The sequence below is a fragment of the Passer domesticus genome, chromosome 4 (genome assembly GCF_036417665.1).
Source record: "Passer domesticus isolate bPasDom1 chromosome 4, bPasDom1.hap1, whole genome shotgun sequence".
NCBI lineage: Eukaryota > Metazoa > Chordata > Aves > Passeriformes > Passeridae > Passer > Passer domesticus.
In genome coordinates, this window is record NC_087477.1 from 55,208,705 (window position 1) to 55,227,634 (window position 18,930).

Sequence of the window (18,930 nt, forward strand, 5' to 3'; positions counted from 1 at the left end):
ATTTCATGGTATAAACATGCAAGTGTCAAAAACCTGGATAAAGGCAAAATATCTTCCTCCTACTGCATCTGCCACTATACCAAAACCTATAAATCTCTTGCAGAAAGAAATTAGATGAGTTAAACATATTTTGTTTTTTACAGTGCCCATCAGTCTTCTTTTCTGTGCTTACAGCTTATTTTAAAAATTTTTTGACAGTATTTTCCCAACAATTAATTTAACCAGTCTATAATTCTCTTGCTCTTACCCACTTTTACTGCATTTTCAGGGTACCCCAAGTAATTTTTCTGCTCTTCTAGTCCCTCACTAATTCTCAAAAGCAAAACTAATTTTGACTTCTCTAACAGTTACTCTGGTAGGCTTAATTTCATCAGCCTCAGTTGTGTAATCAACTGAGAATCACTACTCTGTACCTTCTGTGTTGTTTGCTTCTGTGGTTGTTGACCACTACTGATCCTAGCTGTCAGCAAGTTTGATCGTTACCAGATATTTTCTAAAAGCTTAAGCTCATATTTATAATTAAAATTTTCATATTCTTTTTGGTTTTGTCTGTAAATTACATTTGCTTGTCATTTCATTTTCTATTTGTCACTGAGGAGTTTGTGAGATATTTTTCCTGCTATCCTGTGTGTCTTATGCCTTTTGTGGATGATTTCATGTGATATCTTGTGACATTTTTCTTACAGCAGAGAGCAAGCTTTGTCCAAGAGTTTGTATTTCTTCTCCAGTCTGCACTCAGACTACAAAATCCTGTGGTTGTGTGGTGCAGGATTCCTGATAAGGTATCGGTCTGGCAGCAGGAGAAGCTGGTAGTCTCACTAGATGGCACAGTAACTTGTCATTCACCCCTTCAGTGCAGTAGAGTCCCAGGAGGTGTTATCTGGCTGCAATGGAAAAGAGAAATATCTCTAGCAGAAAATAGTGCTTTCTGTGTATATGCATAGAACAAACCAAAAAAAACCTGAGAGAAAATGAAAAAGAGAAAATGAAAAAAAGAAAATGAACTCACTAAGATGAAGTCTTGGTTTAATTGATCCCACTGAATCCATTTGTTCAGTTATTTAGAACTCTTCACCTATTGATGCTCCCCAGGTAATTATCCAGTAGTAACATTAACTCTTCAATGCTTGCCAATACTAGTAGTACTTACTCTTTTACAAGCCTGTACTGCTTCAGATAATTCTGAGCAGGCTCATTAATATTTGTGAAACTGTATAAGAAATCAAGACCGAGAAAATAATACAAAAATAGCATCTTTTATGACCTCCTTCAAAAACATTGACTGTATTGATTTTCTTCAGAATTTGAATTAGCTGGCCATATTTCTTTATCCTAATTTGTGGTTTAAAAATTTTAGCATGAAATTCTAAATGTCATTTTCCACAGTGTTCTCCTTGGGAAACTGGCTGCTCATAGCCTGGATTGATGTGCTCTCTGCTGGGTAAAAAAGTTAGCTGAAAGGCTGTGGGCGGAGAGAGGTTGTGGGTGGAGTTCCATCCAGCTGGCAATTGGTTACTCGCAGTGTTCCACAGGGCTCGGTGCTGGGGCCAGCCCTCTTTCATATCTTATTGATGGGGGGATTGAGTGCTCTATCAGTAAGTTAAATTTGCACATGAAAATAAATGAGGTGGGAGGAGTGTTGATCTGTTGGAAGGTGGGAAGGCTCTGCAGAGGGATCTGGACAGGTGGAATTGATGGGTGGAGGCCAGGGATATGAAGTGCAATGAGGTGAAGTTCTGGGTCCTGCACTTGGGTCACAACAACCCCTGGCAGTGCTACAGGCTGGGGCAAGAGTGACTGGAAAGCTGCTCAGCAGAAAGGGACCTTGGGGTCCTGGCTGACCCCCGTGAACATGAGCCAGCTGTGCCCAGGTGGCCAAGAAGGCCAATGGCATCCTGGCCTGTATCACCAATAGTGTGGCCAGCAGGACCAGGGCAGGGATTGTCCCCCTGTACTTGGCACTGGTATGGCCACACCTTGAATCCTGCGTTCAGTTTTGGGCTCCTCACTGTAAAAAGGATATTGAGGGGCTGGAGAAGGCACTGGAGCACAAATCCTGTGAGGAGCAGGTGAGGCAGAAAAGGAGGTTCAGGGGGAACTGATCACTCTCTACAACCACCTGAAAAAAGGTTTTAATGAGGTGGGTGTCAGTCTCTTCTTTCACGTAACAAGCAGTAGGATCAGAGGAAATGGCCTTAACTCGTGTCACAGGTTTAGAGTGGATATTAGGGAAAATTTCTTCATAGAAAGGGCTGTTTGACATTGCAAGAGGCTGTTCAGGGAACTGTTTTTGTCACCATTCCTGCAGGCTTTCAAATACTGGGTAGATGACATTTGGGGACATGGTTTAGTGGTGAAGGTGGCAGTGTTAGGTTAATGGTTGGACTCAATTATCTTAGAGGTCTTTTGCAGCCTAACTGAATCTATGATTCTATGCTTCTACTTCTTCAATATGGATAAATGTTTTTGCTTTATAATTTTTATATATTAAATAGTATGTATTTAATAAGTACAACAGCCACTTTATTACTAAATAAGTACAGAAATATTTTCAACACCCAGCCATTCATAAAAATCTAGCCAGGAAAAGAAGTGCCTAGTAAAAGAAAAGTTTGATACAAGTTCAGCAGTATGAAATCCTAAGATATAATTTTTATTTATTATATCATTATTGTAAATTTCTGAACCCTGAAGTTGGATAGTTTTAGTTTTTGTAGTGTCTCCAGAATGCAAAATTTGTTAAAGATAACATGTTTATTGTAGAAGCCAAGTGAGAAGAAAAAAGATAAAATCTGTTGTGTGTCTGACTGCTGCTGGTTGGGGTTTTTTATCTTGGTATTGTGAAAGCTGTGTTGTTTGCAACACCTCCTAATTCTGAAGTATTTTTTACATTTCATCTGTCATCAAAGTGAATATATTCTTGACTTTTTCCAGTGCTTCAACCAATGTAACATTTTCCCATGAGAAGAAGTTTTGCTTTGAAGACCATCAAAAGATTCAGTGTTTGTTTGGCAAGACTTTCTAAATGCATACAGGCCTGGAACTGAATAGTCTTTCATATGAGAGAAAAATCAACTTAAAACACTAAGGAGAGACTTTAGAGAAAAAGAGTTCATGTAGGTAATGTTTGCTTGCAGCAGAGATAGCCAAAGCAGTGACAGCTTTGTGTAGAAATTTTTTAAACTACACCTTCCTAGATCAGTAGCAATTCTTCCATAGTGACCTGGCTCTTAATGTGTTGGTAGAGAAAACATTGCCAGGCACCTTTACTTTTGCCACAAGCCCTGTGGAGACTAGTGCAAATCTAATGTCCTGCCTGTCTTTAGGGGAAAACAGAGAATGTTCTGTTCTCTGTTACTGCTAAGCACTAATATTCAATCTTCTTCCTGGCATTAAAGTCAGCAGGCATGTGGTGCTTTGGGAGTGCTTGGGGATGGACAGCTGGCTGCTCCTCTCTGTGGAAGACTAGCATGTTGGATGTGGGATAGCAATTGAGTGAATATTTTTATCTTGTAGTGGTAGTGTTGCCTATGTTGCTCTGCCAAATCCACTAACACTCCTTTTTCTCAGAGGTGTATAACCAAAAGGATGAGTATGTCTGCTTAAGATTTGTAACCAGAAAAAAAGAAATGCTTACTGTGCAGTTTTTAATCACGTGGATAAAGTAGAGAGCATTTGGTCCTTAAAAAAGAGTTACACTGTAAAGCAATGAGATTCCACACTGACTCTTTTTTACTGAATCATTGCAAAAATGTTTTTTTAAAATAAAGATGTTTCTGTCTCATTACTTAACTGGCCTCTCATTAAAATTTCTCACAAGCATCACAAAGGTAGTTATAACGTGTGGCTTCAATACTTGCAGAAGAACCAACTTCCCACAACTGTGATTTCAGTCACTGCAATGCAAAGTTTATAGTTGCTGCCTCCTGGTCTCTTTTGTTTGGAGCTCAGGGGTAATATAAAAACTGGATGTGTCAGCCTGTCAGGTGGAGCACATTAATGTAAAACACTGCTATAAAAGGAATGGTGAGAACATGAGTAGTAAAGTTATGATGGTAAAGAATTTAATTGTTTTACTCTTTGTCTGGATCAAGTTTATAATTGTATTCCACTGCTAGGCTGTGGTGCTGATTTTTGTTTTGTTTGGTTTTTGGGGTTCTTACTTTGCTTTGGTATTTTTTCTTCAAAAATTGGGGATAGACTGTTGTTGGGATTTGGTATTTTTTAAAAAATAATGATACTAGGCAGAACAAGATCCCTTCCCCTCACATCCTTCCCCCCATCCCTTTTTCCCCCTGGATTGCATACTTGTTTGACAAAGAGACAAATTAAAAGATGCAGTTAAAAGTAATGTTAAAAGAGAAGCATCTAGACTATATAGTAATTAAATTTTAGTTAAATCTTGAGGGCAGGGACAAGTGTGCATTTTGTGTGTTTTCCTCTGTACTTAAATGTAGACACTCCACCACTGCAACAGTTTAAATCCTGTAGAAAGGACTTAACAAATGAGGAACAAAAACTTATCATCACTTCATTTCACTTTAGTTCTGCAAGGCTAAAGCAAATAAAACAAACAAAATGATGCCTTGTTTATTTTTTCCTGAATATGAATAAAATAAACAAATAAGTTAACAATTATTTCAGTTGTTCTAAACATTCAGTTGCACAGAAAATATTTAGAAATCACTCCTGCTTTGTTTTTGAGCTTTGACTGATTTAACCTTGTTAAAAAGATCAGAAGGGGATAAATAACCTCAACCCAACTCCTCTCATGGCTTCATTTCCTCACTCCCCACTGCCCTTGCCTGTAATGCTGTTGCTCAGGCTATATTTTAAGCTTGAGCCTGTGGAGATGCCATTTAAACTTAGCATTTACCAATGGTTACCACAGAGTGGTAGCTCAGAACCCTTCTGAGTTTTCCTGTGCTTGTCTCAAATACCTCTCAGCATGAGTAAATGATAACTTTTAATGGTGAAACTAGAGTTCAGCTTGAAAGGTAAATCTGGCAATTTATGTGAAAGTTGCTTACTGGTCTTTTGATTGGCTTCGGGTATTTCACATGATCAAACAGGAAAGTCTTTCTCAGTAGAAATAATTTGCAGAGTTTTGCAGAAGCATGAGGTGTATTTTATCTGAGATCTATTTTCCAGCTGAAAAAAAAAGAACAGCTATTTTTATTTGAAGCTAGTCATCTATTTGAACATGATCTCCTTTTATCTGCTGTAGTTCTCAGGGAGATATTTAATTTATTTATAAAATTAAGTATTTTCATTATCTTCTGAAAATGAAGATATGGAAAAGGAAAATGTTTGTTTTACTGAAAATTGGTTTTGCTGCTCATGGATAGATTGGTGAGGACTATATACTGTTCTTATGAAGGGAAACACTGAGAATATAAATCTGGAAAAAGCTAAAGCCTATCTATTTCTTCACTCTGACTTCAGACAGGGTCTGTTTTAGATTGCATTAGGGTTCATTCTGTCATTCTCATTTCAATTAGGTGGCTGTATAGTTTTGAATTTTTGTTGGCCTGAAGAGAAAGTCAAATGCTTCTTAATTTTGATAAAGTTTATCTCAAGATTTCAGAGTTTAAATATAAGGTAGACTTTCTAAGAACATCATGTATATCTTTGATACTGTCATGCAATTAAGACACTTCTGAATAGCTAAATGGTTTTGGAGTGTATAAGATATTATGCTCTTATGCTCCAGTTTTTGTTGTGGCATTATAGGAACAATGGTATAGAAGCTTTTTTGAAAGCAGAAATATAGTTATTTAGTTTAAAGTATGTTTCCAAACCAATACAGTCTCTTTCTGGGAGCCATTAAATGTTATAAATTTTAAGAGGAGGTTTGAAGCAATATTCTACCCTTAAAACTGCTTTTTTTTAGTAGATATTTTGACTGGTCTTAACATAATCTTTTTCTCCAAAACTGTGCAAAGGTTATTGTGATCTGATTGTTAAGCTTAGGGCTTTGTCTAATTTCAGATCCCTTTGGGCTGTGCTCCAGGCAGGGGGATCATCACCAAACAGGCCAGATTATGTCATCTTCCAAACAGTAGAGATTGCAGGGCATGTTCCTGAGAAACCTCTCCATTTGTCATCCTGTGTTTTCTCTGATTTACTCCCATTAAAAGGAAGTGAAGAAGGTAGAGAGCAACTCCCTCTTTTTTCTTTATGTCAAAGGGTTTTCTTAACCTGGGAGTAATTCTCTGGACATTACTCAGCTTAGTATAGATTCTGGCATGGCAAGGAGTCTAAAATGTTAATAGAGCATTTTGGTTGTATCTTATAGGTTATTGGTTATTTATGTCTTAGCAAGCATAGCAACTGCTCGACACAAATATTTGAATAAAGCTTTCTAGAAATGGAGGCCTCAAGATGAATTTGGTTTATTGACATAATTTTGCTTTGCTTCTGTCATGGGCAGATTTTCAAGTACAAAAGTATACTTTTACTTCATCAGGAACTGGTCTTTGTTTTTGTGCCAGAACAGATTAAAATATTAAAAGTAGCTCAGTAAATTGATGAAAACAAATAGTGCCTTTTATTTCCTGGTGATAATATGTGATCTAAATTAGGATTACAATTAAAAATACATAATTATTGCAACAATTAAAATTGAGAGCAACAGATGGCTTATTACTTAAAATCCTGTTTCACAAATCAGACCGTGAGTGTTAAAAGGCACCAATTGCCACACTTTAATGTTATTTGGCTGCAAAATCTGTTTAAAGTCACAGTCATGGTTACAGTTTCTGGAGAGATAGTTATGAATTAAGAAGAAAAATGAAAGATATGCATCTTCTTTAAATACACATTCAGTTGCTTCCTGTAGCCTAAACAATGTACAGAACCTAGAAATATATGGTCTGAAGTGGGAGTGCTGCTTCATGCCTTCTCCACTATTCCACAATCACCACCAACTATGTAATGCACTTCTAAAGGGCTGCCTAACAATCCAGTCCTGTGTGAGTGGGCAGGTGGTGCAAGTGCAACCGAGAAGGGGTAGTGGTGCTGCAGCGATGTGCTTGATCCACCAGCCACTGATCACCTCTCTTCTGAGAGACAGAGACATCTGTATCTTGGCCAAGTAAGGCTGGGATATAGAAGACCCCAATTTGCTATCCTCCTCCCTAATAAGGTCATGTGTCCTTGTAATGAAATGGTATTACTGGCTATTAACTGTAGGTGTGTGTATTTTAAGGCTCTAATTGGAACTTCAGTTGTAGACTGATGACAGATCTTTATTTTCTAACAAATTTATATTGGATTTTTTCCCCCCAGACAATAACAAATAACTGTATATATACTTTACCAGGGGAACTTTTTTTAAAAAAAAGTATAATTTCTAAATATTAGAAGGGTAAATCCTTTTTGTCACTATTTTGTGTTTTAAATTGAATTGCTTGGTTGTGTGATTACACAAACTAAAGTGGACAAAAGTAACAAATTCTTTTTGTGTTCATAGCAATGGAAAAGACTATTGCAGAGTGCTTAGTAGGAAAAGAGACATCTGAAGTTCCTACATGGAACACAAAAACTTCTCTTTTTTAGATAAACTCAGAATTAATTTCACGCTGTCCCTTGTGTATAACATCTTTGATCCTCAGAGGACTGTGTATGAGAAACAAAAGGTAGAACCTAGTCATAAGACATTTCCCTCTCTTTGGTTTTGGCATCCAGCTGCTCTGCATTTTGAAAAGTGAAGAAATAGTGTGTGAAATATGGGCTAGTTCTGGCCTAGGATTGCTGTCTACAAGGAATTGAATTTTCAGTAACCATACTGTGGTTCAAACTGTGGTGCACGTTTTACTGCTACTTTTATCAAAACAAGCAAGGTATTTCTCTGCTCACTCTTAGCTTTAGTTCTTAAAGCAGGGAATGTAAAGCCTTGCAACAGAGGGTATTGTTTAACCTTTTCTTCACGCTTGCTTGCTCAAGGTGTCTGAGAGTGCTTGAGTGGAGCAGCTGGGGCTGCCAAGAGGGAGTCAGGAGAGGTCTTGACTCAACCTGTGCAAGATGCTGGGGAACAGGCTGCTGCCTGCAGCAAAGTGCCTGCTTTCCACACCAGGTCCAGGAAAGTCAAGCTGCCTATCACTGCTGCCTCTGGGAGGGGGGGAAAGGAAAGTAGATCAGTGATCATTTCTCAGGGAATTTTTAATCTTCTCTGCTGCCTGCTGTCATTCCCAGTCCTCATCCCTCTAATAGTGATGACAAGCCTGGTCTAATTCTTGTGTTTTCTTCTTCTTGTAGTTTCATCCCCTTATTCCTAGAGTAATATGATTATGTTGTAAAAAAGTCTCACTAGCTTTGACTCAAATTTTCTTGGATTGTAATCCCAGTTTTCGTTAGATTTGCAATGAATAGGGAGACATTTTTTCCTGCTTGTCTCACTTTCTCTGTTGTGTGAGGCAATACTGACTACCTGCACTCTGCTCTTGAATCTGTGAAAAGTTTCAATATTGCCTTATTGAAACACTGGGACTTAGATCTCATCTAAGTATTGAAATTCCTTTAAAAGACCCATACCAATAAGGCAAACTCTGGCTGTTTACTGAAGAAAACTGTGTCTAAAATGGAGTAAAACATTCTAATCTAAGATTGTTGAGGAGGAATTTCTATTATCCATGTGTGTTTTCTGCAAAACCTTATATTGCAAAACAATGTCAGCTGGAGTTTTATTGGTAGGGGAGATTCATACAGATGAAATCGCAGACTGGATTTTTGCAGGTTAAAAGCATACAGTGAGTTTAATTTAAATCCTATGGAAGTCCAGTCACATAAGGAGCTTGGTTTGATTTACAGGTTGTATTCTGTAGCCACTTTACAAAACTTGTACTCATTTTTCATGTTTAATGGCCATATGCCTCTACTGCGTTTTTGAGACTGTGTGGCCTCCATCTGGTGGCTAATTGAACACCTGAAATGTCTTGTTACTTGGTAATTAATGATTCTTTGTGGACTAATCAATGCAATATCTGATGGATAGAACATGAGTTCAAAGAGAAAGGAGGATAGATTTTCGGTAAATGACTTATTATTTATGTGACTCTTCCATGGGAGAGACGTGACCACAGGAATGAACTCTTGCCATTTAACTGATTTTCAACTCAAGAGTGACATGGAGTCTGATAAAATAAAATAATGTACAATTGAAAACAAAGGTGAAATGCATACTGAAAATATATCCTGTGGAGTTGGAGAAGTGTTCTGATTACAGATGAAATAAATAAGTATATCCTTATTATCCAGGATATATAAACTGAAGAATGGTGTTAGGTCTGTATTGAAATGAAAATGTCTGTGGAATTTCAGTCAGTAAATGAAAATGAATATACCTATTTCTAATGATGAGTTTTTTTGTTCTCAAGTTTCATCTCAGTTTGACAATAAAACAGGAGTTAAATTTATTACCCTTCTTTATAATGTGTTTAGGAGTGAATGATCTATACTGCTACTACAGATTACACCAAAACCCGGAGTAATTGTTCATTTAAATGTATATCTTAAAAGAAAGCAGTGGGGAAACTAGGTTTCTTCTGCTGTGTTTTATTTGAGCTGTTGAGTTCTGTATGTATATCTTCAGATCAGTCAAAATCAGAAGCAGAAAATGGTACATATAAATAATCTTCAGTTGAATGGTAACACATGAAAATTACAATCTTCCTCTAAACTTTTTAATTAAAGGGTTTGGATTTTTGAAATAATGTACTTTTTTTTCTCATGGCTATTCAGTATTTTCTGAGAGGTCAGTTGTTATGTCCTTCAAGCATATGCAGCAAAGGGAACAAATAAAGAAACTCAATAATAGATAAGATAAATGTTTTTCAGCCAAAACAGTAATGTGAAATAACCAAATATAGCATAGACATTTATTAAAGTGCAAAATATTAAATAAGTATAAAATAAATGTTCATTTTACAGCCTGCAGGAGGTGTTTGCAGCATTCAGGTGCCAGCCACCACCATGTTACATTTGTCTGTGTGACCTTGATTATGAGGAATATGCAAACCATGACAAAAAAGTTCTTGTCAGCATTTGTTAGCACAGCTGTCTCAGCAGCAGAAGGAAGAAAAATAAAACTGGAGTCAGCATAGGGGAGGACACAATCATCAACTTCAGGTAATTCTTTACTGGAAATGCTCAGAATGATTTATTTTACAGAGCAGCTGGTATCTTTATCAGGAGTTTTCTATAGGCAGGGTATTTTTTTCCACTAACAAGTGGGAGCAAGGCTTTGTTTTGCAAGTGTAGTTTGTTGTGCAGTGCTGTGCTGTTGCTGCCTGTGTTATGGTTCAGCATTCTCCATTTGGCCAGGGACTAAGACTACAATCTATTTCTGGATGGTGTTCTCAGTGAGATAGTAAACTCTCTGAGGATGGCACTTGGAGGTTTTTGGCTTTTTTGAGTTGGGGGCAAGAGGCAGTGTCTAAGAAAATAGTCAACTTGAGAATTAGAGATTTTGCTTGTCTATACAATTAATGTTATTTCATTTGAAACAAAATATTATTTTTAGAGCAGATTGAAAGCATGTGAGAGTGACCATAATAACCTGGTTACATCACTCATCTGGCTGACAAACCATCAAAATGAACTTGAATATAGTTAATTTTGGATCTCTCCTTCCTGTAGTTCTGTGGCATAGTTAATGCTTTCTGAATGCCAACAGAAATTGTTCCTGCTGAGAGTGAAATTTGTGGCAAATGCAGAATACATGATGTATTTTATTTCTTTTTTTTCCTTTTTTGCTGATGTGCAGTAATAAAGTCGGTTTTATCTGATGCAGTCTTGTGACTGTATGCAATTAAGGCACTAGTGGAAAAACCTAAGTGATAATGATGGCTTAGAAAGTGTTTTATTTACCCTGTTTGTGAAGATGTGTTTCATAACTATGTTCTTAAATATTAAAAGATTAATTTTTACATGCTAAGGAAATATGCACTGGTAAAGTACATAAAAGTACTGCAAATCAACTGTGCTTAATATAAATTACATCTGTCATGAAAACAATGTCAATTTATGCTGCTCCCCCAACCCTCAAAGGGACCCAAGAATTATGAAAGCAAAATTACCTTTTGAAAGTAGTGTAATTAGGTGACACTTTCACTTTTGGGAACTTTTTTGTCCAGTTTGAATGCCCTCATATGAACAAAGTTGACAAAGTTTTCAGCATTTTCTGAAGATGCAATACACATACATGCTCTCAAAATGTTCACTGAACTGACCAAAATGACTAATCAATTTTAAAATGTAATGGTCTTGGCCTTGTACTTTAATTGAAGTCAGGCCAAATACCAGTAGGAAGTCAATGGAGTTTTTTGAACAAAGTATTTTGAGTGATTTACCAATTCCTCCTTCAGTCTATCAGAGGAAAATGCTGTAAAAGTGTTGAAGCTTCAGGCTCTTTCATTTGAAAACAAGCTTGAGTACTTACTGCGAACACTTATGCACTCCATTCCTGGTAGGAATTAATTCCCTTCAAGAAGACTTAAGAAGTATAGGAAAAGAATGAAATAAAGAAAATAACTCAAATTTAATGTAGAGCATAGCACTATGCTTTCTACTTTAAATAGTCAATGCACTGAGGGTTTCCTAGACTTCCCTTGAGAAGGAGGGGAAAAAATGAACCCTGAACATGAAAAAAAAACAACCCTAAACACCAGGAAGGTAAATATCTTGCAAGAGGTAGAAGCCTGACGCTGCTGTGACTTCTTAGCGGAATGTAATTCAAAGAAAGTTGAATCCTCTTTAGTTCAAGTCCTCTTTAGCTCTTCTATCTTTTATGAAGCTTACAATAGCAGAAAGAGAAAAAAAGTTTGAAAATTGCTACGCATTAAAAATGCAGACTCCAAGTGAATATGAATCATAGTAGCAGTAGATTTTTGGTTTCTGATCAACAGCCAGTTCTGATGTCTGTCTTCCCTAACTGTAGCTTTTAGAAGTAATTTGCACTTTAATTTTCCTTCCCCTCTTTAAATGGGACACAGTAACATTTTTCACATAAACAGCTAAAAAGGGCTGCTAGAGGATAGATTTTTTGTAATGGTTACTTTGCAGTTCAGTTTTTGTCTTAGCTGAAGAGTCTTCAGCACTTTATGTACTTGTCTTGTGAGGCTACATTTTTGGGGGTTATTTTCCATTCTGTAAAATTATTTCCTATCACTCTCACCTTTTCCATTCAATTCCCATTCCTATTTCAATTTTCCCAAGGAAAATGAGTTTTTAAAAATTCTTTCCAGTTTGGAAACCTTAGCTTGCAATGAATGATCTAAATTTTTTCAGGTAAATTTAAGGAGACTGGTGGGAATGTAACACTAATTTGTATTCTCTATCTGAAAGCAGTGCATTGTGCTGGGTCACATAAGATGTTAGATGTAGTTGAAGTGATACCTACCCTGTAGACATCCGGGTTTGATTAGAAAAATCTGGTTTAAAATTAAACTGGATGTATCGTAAATTCTCTGCTGTTTTGAAAAGCAGCAACCTTTTTTCTTGGCAGGACAAGGTTTTGTGAGCCACCTGCATGGGTGTTCCTCTGCCCACCTTGCTCTCTCCACTGGATGTTCCTCCTTTTGGGCTGTTCAGGTATTTCCTGGGGATAATCTTCAGCTGGGTCAGGTACAGATTTTTCTTCTGTAACTGTGGCAACTCTGCAGAACTGTGTTCCTCAAGAACAATATCCACAGTTTAAGAGTGTAAGAGGAAGGGGCTTTTGAAGACATTATATTTCTCTAATGGATTTTTCTAATGGACAAAATTAAGGGAACCATTTCTTCTATCTGCTCCACAATAAACTCAAGACCTCTTTGACCCTGGTGTATAGTGCTATGGTTTAGTTGACATGGTTGTGTTCAGTCAAAGGCTGGACTTGATGAGATTAGGAGTCTTTTCCAAAGTTAATTATTCTATGATTCCAAAGAAATAATGTTTATTTTTAAGTGAAAATTCTTATATTTTTAACAAACTAGTCTTGGAAACCAATAACAGTCCCAAGAAATATCTGCAGGTCAGAGCACCATAGGATTAAACTTTGATTATCAAATGTGTGAAAGTTTGCATTGTCACATAATTGTGCACATTATTGGACTATATTTAAGTAGTTTGAGTTATATCTGCTAAAGAATCTACCGGCATTCTAGTACATTAAGAGAAAAATTTCTTTAGAACAGGGAAAGAATATTGTATGAAGCAGTACTTTTCTGCTGGTACCAAGAAATAAATTACACTGGTACATTTGATATTTTTTGATATTTGATGTTTTTCTTAAAGGATATAAATATCCATTCATGTATAATTTAATGTTCTTATGCTTAAGTGCATGAATTAGCTCTTCTAGAGCTGGAAAGATGGGAAGAACAAGTTTACTTAATTAAGCATTTTATTCAAGGAGGGGTGTATGTGAGAGGGATGATAATATGCTGCCTTAGGAATTTTAGAGCTGTAGATGTCATGAGCATGTTGCAGTGTAGGTGGGAAAATGGACACATTGTGTTTATTTGCTTTGCTGTCTCAGCATTCTATCAGAGAAGTTAATAATTCTTTATGTCTGACAAATAAAAGGCTCTCTTTTCAGACCCCACGGTTATTTAAATTTCAGGTACAATCCAGAGTCTTAATTTTCCATGTCAGAAGAACAGGACGATTCTTGGAGTTTTGGTGGCTCTCAGGTTTAATACTGGTTCAATAAAGTATTCCCTTGGGGTTGGCTTATAGATATGGCCAGTGAAATAAATCATTCTTTCTCTCAGTACACACTAGCACAAGTGATGCTTCTGCTTTGATGGCCCATAGGTGTGCTGGTTACCCTCCCCTCTTCAAAGTGCCATTCTGGCAGGCACTATGATTTGCTGTCATTCTCACTTCTGAAAGAATGGCTGAGCCTTCTGTCCCACAAGGCTCTGAGACAAAATACCTGAAACGAACCCAAAATGCCGATGTGGAATTCTTTATCTTCTGAATTATTTGATGAAGTTCACATATGAAATTCTGTATCCTCTTCATTTATTGTATCTGATTTTGAACTAAGAACCTGTCAAAAAGTGGGAGTGGAAGGAAAACAGGACAATAATTTAATTTTAAAGATAACAGCATAATTTAAGACCACAGAATGCTCATTACTTTTTTCAGTGATTGCTACCATTGATGCCAAAAATTACTGCTGCAAAAAGATATCTTTTATTAAAGAAAGATAAACACATAAAAGATTAACAAGGTAAAATTTTGAAAATTATCTGTTGTGCAAATTTATGAAATAAATTCATTTTAAAAGCCATAGGTAGATGTTTGGAGTGTGGATATCCTTGTCTCTACAGCTGTAGTATTCAACTGAATGAGACTTATTTTTTTCAGCTTTTAAACTCAGAGTGGAAGCTTAGATAACATTTATGATATGATTTTTTACAATTACAGAATCATAAACTGTACAGACTTGAAAGAGACATTTGATTTAATTTGCATTTTGAAAGAAGATATTCAGCTCTGTGTTTAAATTCTGTGGATACCTCAATCCTAATCCTACACCCACTTGGTGTTTAACGGAACACATGCTGGAATTTAGTTGTGGGCATCCTTACCATGAAAGGTGCAGGATGTGATGCTTTTTTTGAGGATTTTTTTTAAACTGTTATAAAAGTAAGGTCTTAAAAAAATGTGCAACTTCTTAATTTTCATTGTATTGTATGATACTTTTAATACTATTATAAGGGAGAAGTTGTCTGTTGCAGTCTATGTCCATTGTATCTTTCAAATCTGTACTCAGTTTCTGTTTGGGGTGAATATTTATCTCTGTAAATATATGTAGTGTGGTCAAAATGGAATAAAAAGATTGCCAAATAGTTTTAATACATTTTATTTAGATACTTGAGATTATGCCTTCTTAATGGGTCCCATTCTATGAGAAAAATAGTGCCTTTAAGGGTAATACATTTCATTACAAATATTGTATAGAGTGATTAGAGGTATAAATAAATTTCATCTCAGTTGATAGTGACATGAGTTAAAGGCAAAATTTCAGTGCAGGAATACAGAACAGATTGCTGGTTCTTTCAAAATTTTTCATGTTCAATTAGTTTGAGAATAATTAATTAGGTACTCATACTAATTAGAGAGAAAAATACTAAAGATATGTGATTTTTTTAATGTGGAATAATGTTATAGTTTCTGTGTTTTGGTTGGTTTGGTTGTTTTTTTTTAAGGCAAAATCTTTAGCTGCTCGGGCTAGGAACCAAATATTAATACATCATATCCTTAAGGAATAGCATCAAATATATTAAAAACCTCTGAAAATGTTTGTTTCAGTTACACAAATCACATGTCTACCCTGAGACCTTGACCTAAGTGGAATGAAAAGTTTTCTTAAACCTGCCTGTTGAATGGTATAAATGGATATTAAAAAACCTGTTTCCTCTTTGGTGCTCTGAGTCCCGCTTTTGAATATATGGCAGATGGAACTTGTTTTATTCCTGTCCCACTGTCAGTGACTGTAATAACTGGCTGTGCTGGATGTAGTGCAGGATGAGTAGGTAGGGAAATCAGAGTGGGAGTGAGGAAACTAATGCTATATTGTCCTTGAAATTTCCTAGTACTGCATGAAATTCAAAGCAATATAAATATTAAAATAGCATTAGTCTCACTTATAGGGAATAAATATTATTGTATGTAAATAGTGTTACATTTCAATATAATTTTTCTTGTAATGTCATTTGCTCTGTCATATGTTGTTAATTAAAGATTACAGGAGAGAGCTCCCTTGAGGTAATGCATGGTTATAATCTCTGTTTGAAAAAGATTTCCTTTGCCTGTCCGTTGACCTTTCCACATTTAAAATGTTTTATGAATTTTCCTGTGCTTTCTGGGACCTTGGCTAGGTGATTTTCAGTCTCATGTTCAGGTACATAAGTACTGTTTTGAACTGTGATGGCCCTATTATCCTTTAATTGTTTAAAAGGAGAACAGTTGTCTCTTCTTTCAAGCAACTGTTCCTTATACAAGAAAAGAAACAAAACCACATCAGCTAAGTTGTTCACAGAGGGAAGGTCACAGTAAGTTGTAATACAAAATACATGACTTTTTGAAGAATAGAAAGTTAAATTTTAACATTGTTATACAATGAACAAACCTCATTTTTTACAAAATATCAAGCTGTTATGTAGAATGCAGAAAGTTAGGCCAAGTGCTAGATAAGTTTCAAACAAAGAAATGATAAATGACTGTTGTATGAAAGCAGGAGAGCTAAGATAAGAAAGCCAAAAGGGACGGACTTGGTGGACAAAGTAATTTTTTCAATTTTGTAAGATTATGTTTATGAATAAATGTCCCCCAGGAACTGAACACTGGTGCAAAATGTGAAATTAAGATCTCTTCATGGACTATTTGTGGAAGTTTGATGTCATCCTCCAAATTTTATATCCTTCTTTTATTCTAATCAATAGTAAAGATTAGAAATTAAATGAATACTAATTAATTTAAATAAAACCTAAATGGGCCAATGATATTTCTGATCTATTGAGGCCATTTCCACAATCCTTATATAACTTTTAAGTTGGCAAATCTCTCTCTAAAATGAAAACTGGCTTTCTTTAGAATCTCAGAAACAGAATTTTCATAACTCATTAATGCAGTGGATTAGACATAGATTATTAATTAATTTATTTTAGTGATGCACTTATTAAATAATTTCTTTCTGATCAAGTGGGAGTCTGCTCTCTGCTACCTCTGAAGTTTCATTACTACAGGGAATAATTAGGAATTCTTTAGCAGGTAACAATAGTGTAATTTTGCTTTACGGTGCTTTGCACTTTGACAATCACTTAAACTAGCTTTGAATATCTGTTGCCTGATTAGATAGTAATTTCAATCCACTTTTGTAGGAGAGACACTTTGCAGAAATAGCTGAATAGCAAGTGTTGAGTGTAGACAAAAGGTACATAATGAAAGGAAATGTCTAATGGAAACGTGCATCACTCAGCATCTCAGGGAGGGAGGTTTGCGTGTGAGTGCGTGAAGAATATTGCAAAGGTGAAATACACTGGTGTAAGCTTTTTTTAGTTATGAGAGTCACAGTTCTGAGTCACACAGGAAATTTAAAGAAAATTATAATTCTGTATTTGATCATCTTATTTTTTATCTAGTATTCTGTGTTGTCTTGCTCCGAAGGAGAATGCATGTGTGAAATATGAAATTAGGTGCTTTAACGGGCTTTGAATGAAAGCCCTCTTGAAAAGCCATTCTGTATACATGCACATGTTTGTGTAATTGTTTGGCAGACCAAATCCTGTGGACATAGGAGGTTAACCTGCTAATGGACTTGCAGCTAAACTTTCAGGGTGGCATGTGTGTATGTTAACTCTGCTTTTAGGTAATATGAAACAGATAGGAAAAAATATGATAAATTTCCATCTTGAATTCTATTATCACATTTTTTTTGTTGAAAGTAATTGTTCCTAGATCTACTGAGAACAGTAATGTATGATAGTAAATTCTAATTTTTTTTACAGTATAACAAAACTTTCACAACTTTCTGTAATATTAAATTGAATAATTTCTTCTTGAACATTAACCTTTTATTTACTTTGTTTTACTAGCAGCTTTTGAAAGTATACTTGCTCCATATTTATCAGTAGCCTATTTTAAGCCAAACAGCTGTGGCAAGTAATTGTAATTAAACTGCAGCCTCTGGTACTAATGAATGGACAGGAGTATTCAAGTCTGACCTGTTCATTGATGTGTTCACAGCCTGAAGAAGTTTAACAAGAACGTCACAATCCATGAATAACAACTGGTGTTTCTCCTCTAACTGCAACATTCTGGATTACTTTAAATGAACAAAGCTTTATCACATATGGCATCCTGACATGATTAATTTTCTTAAGGGATAGTGTGTGAACTGGACAAGAACCCAGGATGATTTAAAGATAAAATTGTAAATGCCATGGTCAGCACTGACTCTGAATTCTATAATTACTCACCATTTGACCAAGAAACTTCATAACTTCAGTGGTGCAAAATTTTCTCTGTATTTTGTGTGGATGTTTTTATTGGTTAAGATACATTATTAGTGCTAAAAAGACCAGGCAGAAGAGAGAGATTAATTTTAGATGCATTTTCTTTGTGTGTAATAATTCTGCTAATAGTTCATTACTTCAAAGCATTGAAGACAACCTCAGGCACAGATTTTAGGGAAGGAGTAAGTCTTGCAAAATATATCCACCACAATTTACATTTAATTTACTGGATTCAGTGACTTAGTCTGAGACTCAAAGTCACACAAGACAAAGTGAATCTTGTGTCATTCTCATTTTGATAAGAAACTGTCTGACATTTTGAAAAATGACCTAGTCTGTAGTCACAATCAGAATATATAAAAGCTCAGTGATACAGAATTGTTTCCTTATTCACACTGGACTCCTGTTCATAAGCTATTACCTGAGCTGTGGATTTTGGCTGATAAAGTCAGGCTGAGGTTTTCTTCCCAAACTTGTCTTGAGCTATTGCAGAAAACCATATTGGCAGGATATTCAGGTGCCCAGAATGTGAATTCTCTTGGGAAAATAGAAACAAAATTAATAGGATTATTGTCCCTATAGGAACAGTTTTCCAAGGTTGATTCAGACACGTGATTTTCTTAGGAGACGGTATTTAATATTGATGTTATCTTAAACATAGATACAGCATATCTTTGCATATCATTCCATGTAAACAGAGAGCATACTAAGTGAACAAGCAAAAGAAGGAAAATTCAATGTGTTAACTTTAGCATTATTAAACTATTTTGACTGATGAGGCTCTCTTAGAAGTGGTATTAAAAAGGCAAAGCTGTATCAGCTGATTGAAGGAATCAATCTTCCATTAGTATTTTGCTGATTTTACAGGAAATAATGCTGAATAGGTAATGTAAGCAAGACCATCCATGTCTGAGAAGGACAA

General features: G+C 35.8%; 1 long non-coding RNA gene across 1 annotated transcript; it reads left to right on the forward strand.

Moving 5' to 3' along the window:
- The first annotated feature begins 1,525 nt into the window (after window positions 1–1,525).
- LOC135300015 (uncharacterized) lies at window positions 1,526–18,640 on the forward strand. The gene is made up of 3 exons (XR_010361876.1): window positions 1,526–1,595; window positions 12,506–12,591; window positions 17,740–18,640. It is a non-coding gene; the product is annotated as an uncharacterized LOC135300015 (long non-coding RNA).
- The last annotated feature ends 290 nt before the right edge of the window (window positions 18,641–18,930 follow it).